Here is a 9,167-nt window from a genome sequence, read left to right on the forward strand (position 1 = left end):
CAGCAATTGGGGTCTTTCCAAGGACTAAGTTTTGGCCCTGAGTCCATAGCTTGTTTCCAGCTTGCAAAGCGCTTGTCTTGTAGCCTTGAGAAGCTGAGCCAAGGGTCGCTGGGCGCTTCAAAGCATCCTAGCTCCTCTTGAAGAAAAGGGTCAGATGAGGCAAGCTTTGGTGCCAATCCGATTTGAGAGCCAGACTGTGTCTTTGGACCTACCTCTCAAAGAGATTAGACCAGAGATCAGAGCCAGTGGGACCTTTTCCAGTGTTAATTGGGATTAATTATAAATAACAACACAGAAGCCCCTCACCCCTGTCTCTCCCGGTGTCCTATCTTACATGGTGAGCTACAGAACTTGAATACAAATTTTGGAGAAATGCGAGCTGCTTTCAGAGTCTCCGCCCTTGTGGTGAGGGCTGCCTAGCAGGTTTCCTCCTTGGCAAAAGGGCTAAAGGTCAGAAGGAACATTGCATTTCAAATTATCCAATGGCATAGGTAAAACCCATTTAACAGTTGGAACATTTTTTTAATAGAGGAGGCCCTCACCAGAGTCCTAATTAAAAATCAATGTGATATATAATTAAATTCAAGTGATCACATATGCACCAGCTCGTCTCTTTAGCTTTTAGCCAGAGGCAGAGAAGGAGCACTCTTATTGATCAACTCAGGAGCCCTCGAGGTTGGTCAATACGAGATGTCTCGTCTGAGGGCTGGTGGCTGCTCAGCTGGGCAGCGTCCGAGCGCCCAGCCTGAAGGACACTCCCAGCGAAGCATCCCACATCCCCTGATGACCGAAGTGCTCTGCCCGGAGGGCCAGGACCCCGTCCGCAGGCCGGCCTCCACCCTGCCTTCCGTCTCCCTGAGCAGTGAGTTCCAAAGAGGAGGCTTTACAAAGAAAGAGGACACAGGTCCATGTCGTACAGACTCAGGCTGTTAGCTCAGCTCCCTTTCCCCAGTCCACCATGGACACGCCCCCTTGTTATTTTCAGCGTGGGCTGTCAGGTACCAAAAGGGCTGCTGAGTCAGGAAGATGAAGGTCACATTGGTACCGACTTCCGTGAAGACAGCGAATGCCTTTAACCGTTCAGGCCAGTCCTGGGATACCTCGCATCCTACCCCTTTTATGTGCAAGAGGATTATTGATATTGTCCTTAAAACAAAAAAAGAAAAGAAAAGAAAAGAAAAGAAAAGAAAGGAAACGAAAGGAAAGGAAAAGAAAAGAGAAGAAAAGAAAAGAAAAGAAAAAAGAAAAGAAAGGAAGAGAAAAGAAAAGAAAAGAGTGATGGTGACAGGTATACAGTCCTTCTCAAAAGACTTCCACATTTTCGATTTTTGTCCTCTCGTCTGATCCCGGTCACAATATGGTGACGTGAGGCATCGAGTGTTATTTTTATTTCCCCTTTATCTATGAGCGGTTCCTCCTCTGAGCCACAGAGGGCTAACGATGTCTCTGGGTGCATGCAGCCTGACAGATTTCTGGAGTGGAAGGGAGGTGTCTCTTCTCCATGTCCTGAAGTGAGAGACCACGTCTCTCAGTGACCACTGTTGACCCTTGTCCATGCCAGGGTCTCCTGCTCTCCAGACAGCTTTCTCTGTCTCTTTTTGAGCTGAGGTTAGTCAATATATTTTTAATTGATGGCTTTCCGCCCTCCCCCCCCCCCTTTTTAGATTTTATTATTGAAATATTAACATATTTTTGTTGTAAAAGATTTAAGTTATGTGTGAGAATATAGAGCACACATTGAAAAGTCCACTCAGGGCTTGGAATACATTCACTCCCACTGTCCTGTCAGGCCACCTCCCCCTCCTCTCGTCCCTTTCCCTTCCCCTACCCCTGCTCCTTTTTTCTCCCTCTTTCTCCCCTCACCTCTCTCTCTCTCTCTCTTTCTCCCTCTCTCTGTATATGTGAGTAAAACAGAGATACTACTTTGCACAAAGAAAATAATGGCTTTAGAAGTCTGGCTTGGGGGAAAGCAAGAATTTTGTCAAATTCTCTCCTTTATATGAAAGAAAACGCCTGAACACCTTAGGTCTCGGAATTCTCCCAGAGAGGCCCCTGGGTGGCTCAGTGGGTTAAGCTCTGATTCTTGATTTTGGCTCAGGTCAGAATCTTACATTCGTGGGATTGAGCCCCGTGGTGGACTCTGAGCTGGGTGTGGGGCCTGCTTGAGATTCTCATTTTCCCTCTCCCTTTCCCTCATTCTCTCTCTCTCACACACACACAAAAGGAATTCTCCCAGAGTGTAGAGCTGGAGCTGAAGTTAGAAAGGACGAGGCTACAGCATAGATGAAAGACCGGAGAAATCTGATGGTTCACCGCCCTCGGCTGTGTGGGGAGACAGGAAGAAAGATAAGTAAAACCCCGCGAATCATCTTTGGTTTCTCCCTTTCCTTCCCATCCCATATGCTGTCTCTCAGCAAAGCTTCTCAGCTCCATCTTCACAATATTTCCCAAATCCGATCCCTGTGGACCCCTCCCACTCCCCACCAACATCCTGGCCAAAGCTGTGAGTATCTCCCCTGGGTTATTGCAGTGGCCTCAGTGGCAAGCCAGAGCCAAATTTTGAAATGACGAGAGCTGATTCTTAAAGTCCCAGGAACTTTGCAAGGTGGTTGTTAAGTATAGCCGTGGTTAAACATTAAATAATGTCCGTATATATGGTGGAATATTATTCAGCTATGAAAAACAAGGAAACCCTGCCTTTTGTGACCGCACGGATGGACCTTGATGGCGTTATGCTAAGTCAGATAGAGAAAGACAAGTACTGCATGATCTCATTTATATGCAGAATCTAAAAGCATCGAACTCACAGAAACAGAGTAGAATGGTGGTTGCAGAGGCTGGGGTATGGGGAAGATAGGATGTTGGTCAAAGTGTACAAAATTCCAGTCGTAAGAGGAGTAAGTCCTGAGAATCGGTTGCACCTATCATGGTGACTATAATAAACGATCTCGTACTGCATACTCAGAATTGCTAAGGGAACCAATCTTAAATATTCCCACCCAAACAACAACAAAATGGTAACCATGAGAGATGGTGGACGTGTTCATGAAGCTTACTGCAGTAAACATTCTGCCATGTACGTGTGAGTCAAATCAACATGTCACACATCTTAAACTTACACATTATTCTATGTCAATAAAGCTGGAAGAATGAAATAATATAAACTTATCATTAAATTACAGAAACCAAGGTAATGAACATTTAAAGTCATCACTTCCCTGGGGCACCTGGGGGGCTCAGTCGATTAAGTGTCCGACTTTAATATCGTAATAATGCTTCCCTCCACCTTACAGATGAGGAACCTAAGAAACTTGCTCAGCTCACACAGCTGGTAGGCAGAACTGGAAGTTAAATCTGTACTCTTTCCAAGAGGAGGAGGTTTCAACAGACTTTATTAGAGAAAAATGTCTGAGGTCCCCATGAAAAATTGAATTTTCTTGGGGACTCTAAATGATATTGGAGAATGCCCATCGGGGCATGATGGAAGTTCTGCTGTCCAGATAAAGAGACCATGAAAGGAGGTATAATGACTTTCTCAGTCACCAGATCCATATAAGGCTTTCTGTGTTCCAGACATTTGTAAATAGGGGAGTAAGTACTATACTCTTGGGCTGGCCTATTGGAAGTGACTTGCCTTGGCTTCTCCGTGGGGGTCTCAGGTCAGGGCAAATGGCAGCAAGGCAATGGTAGCCCTTCTTGCCATGGGTGCTATGACAGGACTCATGGGGACTTCAGAAGTAGTAAGTAACACATGGGTTTTAAGGGTCCTCTTCTTCTGGGCCTCTTCGAATTATAGGCCGAGGCTGTCATAGTGTTCTCAAAGTCAAGTAAACCCAAGTTGCCCCAGAAGCATGGTGGGCCCATTTGACCTTAAATTTTTCATCTCTACTCATACATTTACATCGTGTCTTAGGACAACCTCAAAAAAAACGTACATGGCTGTTGAGATAGATGGTTTAAGTTGGAATCGGGGCTTTGGATCTTTCTGGTTATTGCCTGCAGGCCAGTTATTTTGCTTCTCTTGACCTCAGTTTCTCCATTTGCACCACGTGGATGCTGTTGGAAGGAAATGAGACGAAGGGTCTGAAGAACCTGCTGAAGTGCCTGGTGCACGCGGTCCGTGGGCATCAGGTCTGGGTTTCCTTCCAGAAATGCAGGTCAGGGCCCCTCAGCAGGGATTTGTTTGGCCCCACCTGACGTCGTTCTCCCCACCGCTTTCAAACTGGGCTGCTCGCCTGTGGCCAGGGAGTGTATTCCAAAGCATTCCTGCTTGCCAGCTCAGGCCTTGGGGCTGCTGTGAAGCTACGATTCCTTTCATGGAGCTCATGTGTGTGACAGGGTGTGCCCAGCTCTTAAAGTGCTTTGATGAAAATGCCTTTGTGCTAAAAGCTCTATAAATATAAGGAGCAGACCTGGGCGTGGAGTTTCCAGAATACTCCCAACGTTAGCTGTCATCAAAGGCTCAGGTCATAGAAAAGTTGGAAATGGAGGTGGTTTGCCAATTCGGTGATTCTCCAAAGCAGGGATGGCTTTTCTTTTTCAACTGCTATTTCTTGACTCACTGTGCTTGATCGTACAAGGCCCATCTTGCCTTTCTTGTATCTTCTGAGCTACAAAAACCTGATTTCAGGTATCTTTAAAAAAAAAAAAAAAACCCTGCTAATCACATAGTCTCCCTACCCACCTCCGTACCCCACCCAACCTACTTACCATCCAACAGCACCCAACAGCACCCCCTGGTGGCCATCAGGGAGCTTCTCTGATCCCACACCTTTACCAACTCCTTATCCTTCAGTAGGAAATGTACCCATTCGTTTGTTCGTTCATTCATTCATTCGTTCGTTCATTCGTTCATTCATTCACTTGTTTCTTCAACAACTTATTGATTAATTATGATGCCCCAGGTGTTGCAGACACTAGAGATACCAACGTGAACAGATACGATTCCCGTGGGAGTCACAACTCAGTAAGAAAGCAGATGGACAAGTAACTGATTATAATCGTAAAATGACCGCACCACACGATGCCGGCGACAGGACCAGAAGCATACATATCTTTATTTCTTCTACACTGATATTCTCCTTGTCATATTCTTCTTTGTATTAGGTGGCATGGAAGCAGCCAAGGGAACTTTTATAACTTTTATAAAAGGAAGATTGAGTTTGGGATGTATTTTGCTTGGGTCTAGTGAGGGATTTTTAGGTGGCTTATAGTTAAGTTGCTGTTAGCCCTCCTCATGCAGAAATGGCTTCCAGAAATACTTTTGTCATTCACTGTTGTGACTCAACAGGCTGTGTCGTCAGGCTTCACGATCGGAGGTTATATCACAATTTAAACATGTCTCCTCACTCCTGGCACCAGGGCTATGGGCGAAATGGAGAAATGTGATTTAAACGTACGGAGCCAGCAACTGGTCTGTGGGATGTTCTTCGGGTCATCAGACACGTCTGGGACGTTGTAAGGGGAGAGTTTGGTTATGGAAACACTTGACCAAGGTCTCCCTAGATTTGACAGCGATTTTAAAATTGTATATGACGTTTCTAATATTGAGCTGTGAAGCTGAAAGAAATGTTTTGAAACAACCTGTAATATACACCAAGTTCCCATCAACTGCGTTAGAGGCAAGAGAATGGATTCTTCTTTTCTCTGTATAAGACACGGAAGATCTAAAAACACCTCATGAAGAAGTGATGAAGAGTACGCAGGTAAATAGTAGAGGGAAGATGGGGCGCCTGGGTGGCTTGGTCGGTTAAGCGTCCGACTTCGGCTCAGGTCATGATCTCACGATCTGTGAGTTCGAGCCCCGCGTCGGGCTCTGTGCTGACAGCTCAAAGCCTGGAGCCTGTTTCAGATTCTGTGTCTCCCTCTCTCTCTGACCCTCCCCCGTTCATGCTCTGTCTCTCTCTGTCTCAAAAATAAATAAACGTTAAAAAAAAAAAATTAAAAAAAAATAGTAGAGGGAAGAAAACTATCATGGAGGCTACAAACTCTGTAGTATTTGTAAGAATTATAATATTTGTGGTATTTGTCAGGTGTTGTAGACCTATACTTTGCCGCGAATGTTCTTCTCATTCTAAATGACGCACACACCTAATTCTCTCTTTCAATTTGTATTCTTTCCTCCCATACTGTATCAACTCCAGACCCTACAAAACTTGAATCAGACCTCAGAAAGAGACCCTGAGGTTGCCCCGGGGATCCGTGAGAGTTCACGGAGCATCCACGTATGAGCGGAGAGATGGAAGAAATATACGAGCTTGCCAAGTGGCAAAGGGGGGGGGGGCGGGGAACCTGGTGAGGGGACTTTCCAGGCAGAAGGACAAAAGAGAGAGCCCATGAGAGCATTTCCACACAGTATAGGAGGGCATTGCGATTGTGGGCACGGGAGACCCTAGAGGCTGGGCCAGGTCATGAAGAGGGGCTTCTGTTCTACTAAGAGGTTAAGCAATGGAGAAGCATTAGGGAGTTTTGGCAGGGGATGGACAGGTGCGGGTCTGGGAGGGCTCCAATGTTCCTGTCTTTGTCCCTTGCAGCTTTTGGCCAATTCTGCCTTTTTCAGCCTTTCTTATCTCTGTGTACACATCTCCTTTAACCGTTCCTTCTTTCTTATGCTTTGGGTTAATTCAGAAAAATGTTTCCCTCGTCCACCCTCCTCTCTGTCCCGTGCATGCAAATTCTTAATCTCGTCCCCCCCATTCATTTGTGAAATGGGAATGACCTCAGTCATCAAATAGAATAAAACAACATTGGTGAGCACTCACTCTCTTAGTCTGTTTGGGCTGCTATAAGAAAATACCACAGGGGTGCTTGGGTGGCTCAGTCAGTTGCGCGTCCGACTTTGGATCAGGTCATGATCTCGCAGTTTTTGAGTTCGAGCCCTGCGATGGGCTCTGTGCCGACAGCTGCTTCGGATTGTGGTGCCTGCTTCGGATTCTGTGTCTCCCGCTCTCTCTGCCTCTTTCCTGCTCACACTCTGTCTCTCTCCGTCTCTCAAAACATAAAATAAAATGTTAAAAAAAAAAAAAACCCGAAAAATGAAAGGAACATACCACAGACTGAGTAGTTTATAAACAATGGAAATCGATGTCTCACAGTTCTGGAAGCTGGAAGTCCAAGATCAGGGTGCCAGCCTGGTACAGTGAGGGCCCTCTTCCCAGTTCCTAGCCAGTGCCTTCTCGCTGTGTCTTCACACAGGGGAAGGGACTCTCAGCTGTCTGGAGCCTCTTTTATAAGACACTAATCCTTGGGGCGCCTGGGTGGCGCAGTCGGTTAAGCGTCCGACTTCAGTCAGGTCACGATCTCGCGGTCCGTGAGTTCGAGCCCCGCGTCGGGCTCTGGGCTGATGGCTCAGAGCCTGGAGCCTGTTTCCGATTCTGTGTCTCCCTCTCTCTCTGCCCCTCCCCCGTTCATGCTCTGTCTCTCTCTGTCCCAAAAATAAATAAAACGTTGAAAAAAAAAAAAATTAAGGCACTAATCCAATTCGTGATGGTTCTACCCTCATGCTGTAAGCACCTCCCCAAGGCCTCACCTCCTGGTACCATCAACTTTGAGGGTCAGGGTTTCAACATATGAATTTTGGAGGGGGGGGGTGGAGAGGGACACAAATATTTCCGTGTGTGTGATGGGCTGAGGGATTTAGTTGCTAATGAGAAGAGCAGAGACCCTATCTCTAAGAATTAGCTTGTCCCAGGGGCGCCCGGGTGGCTCAGTAGGGTGAGCGTCTGACTTCTGCTCAGGTCATGATCCCACGGTTCGGAAGTTTGAGCCCCGCGTCAGGCTCTGTGCTGACAGCTCGGAGCCTGGAGCCTGCCTCAAGTTCTGTTGCTCCCTCTCTCTGCCCCTCCCCTCCCTCTCTCACACTCTCCCTCTCTCTCTCTCTCAGAAATAATAAATAAACATTAAACAAAAAAATTAAAAAAAAAAAAGAATTAACCTGTCATAGAGAAGCAAGTATCTTTGACATTAAACGAGAAGAGAACATAAACGATATACTAGTTGAATGAAATGGCATCGTTTTACCAGACAGATAGAGTAATCTCTTTCAAGAGTTTTATAGTCACTTCCAGACCTTTTCCTCTTTCTCTTTAGGAACTTGAACGAGTGTCTGGAAAGCACTCTATGAAGCAGCAGGGGAAGAATTCTCTCAAGTTGCTAAAGTCGGGATGCCATGGTGAGCCAGCCTTTACCAAACACTCCACACGGAATATGTACAACTTACAAGTTCAAAGGGAGGTGAAGTAAACGTACTTTTAGGAAACGGAAATATGTTTGTCAGCGAATTTATATTTCCACAAATCTCTTATGCGGACACTCAGAGTAAGAAATGTCGATAGGAAGGAGACCACTCAGACCTGATCACATGACAAAAGCAGCCCCATATTTAGAATCTTAGGCTTTACAAAAATTTTTTTCAATGTGCATTTAATTTTTGAGAGAGAGAGACACACACACAGAAAGCGAGCAGAGGAGGGGCAGAGTGAGAGAGGGAGGCACAGAATCTGATGCTGGCTTCAGGCTCCGAGAGCTGTCAGCACAGAGCCTGCCGCAGGGGCTCGAACTTGCAAACTGCGAGGTCATGACCTAAGCCAAAGTCAGACGCTCAACCAACTGAGCCACTCAGGCGCCCTTAGAATCTTAGGTTTTGCAAGTTGAAAGAAACTAACATGACTTCATCTTTCCCCCCCCGTGTTATAATTTCTTCCAGTTTTCTTTGTTTGGATGAGGTGTCTGTATCCATGATGTTTTCAAGAAGCATGCTCAAGCCCTGGGATGTTTATTTCATTTGCGTAAGATGTGAATATTTATCCGTGTGAGCTTGTCCATGCTGCCGATCCTCCCTGAAGTGAATCTGTCGTGTTCTGTTTCAATCCGTCTATGCGATCTGCTGAGCGAATCTCCCTGCAGTTTGCGATTCTTTCTTCCCAAACATGTGTCTCCTGTTTGTACTTACGTGGAGACACTGTCCTCCATTGATTTTTTCTGGTAGTGATTCCCTTACCTCTTTATGTTCTGACATTAAAAGGGGTTGGCTTAAATCATGTCTCCAGGGTAAATGGCATAAAGATCTTGGTCACTTAAGCGTTTCCTGCCTGTGTGCATTTTCAGACATCGGCAATGGCTACCCCGTGAAGATACTGTCCTCAAAGATCAATGATTTCTGGATTTTC

General features: G+C 46.0%; 1 long non-coding RNA gene across 1 annotated transcript in view; it reads left to right on the forward strand.

The window, feature by feature from the left end:
• Window positions 1-8,460, forward strand: part of LOC123590872 — a 59,136-nt gene extending 50,676 nt beyond the window's left edge. Inside the window, exon 4 of the long non-coding RNA XR_006709010.1 lies at window positions 8,089-8,460. This is a non-coding gene — a long non-coding RNA (uncharacterized LOC123590872). The remainder of the gene's footprint in view (window positions 1-8,088) is intronic.
• Window positions 8,461-9,167: the final 707 nt, after the last annotated feature.

This window comes from Leopardus geoffroyi, chromosome B4 (assembly GCF_018350155.1).
Source record: "Leopardus geoffroyi isolate Oge1 chromosome B4, O.geoffroyi_Oge1_pat1.0, whole genome shotgun sequence".
NCBI lineage: Eukaryota > Metazoa > Chordata > Mammalia > Carnivora > Felidae > Leopardus > Leopardus geoffroyi.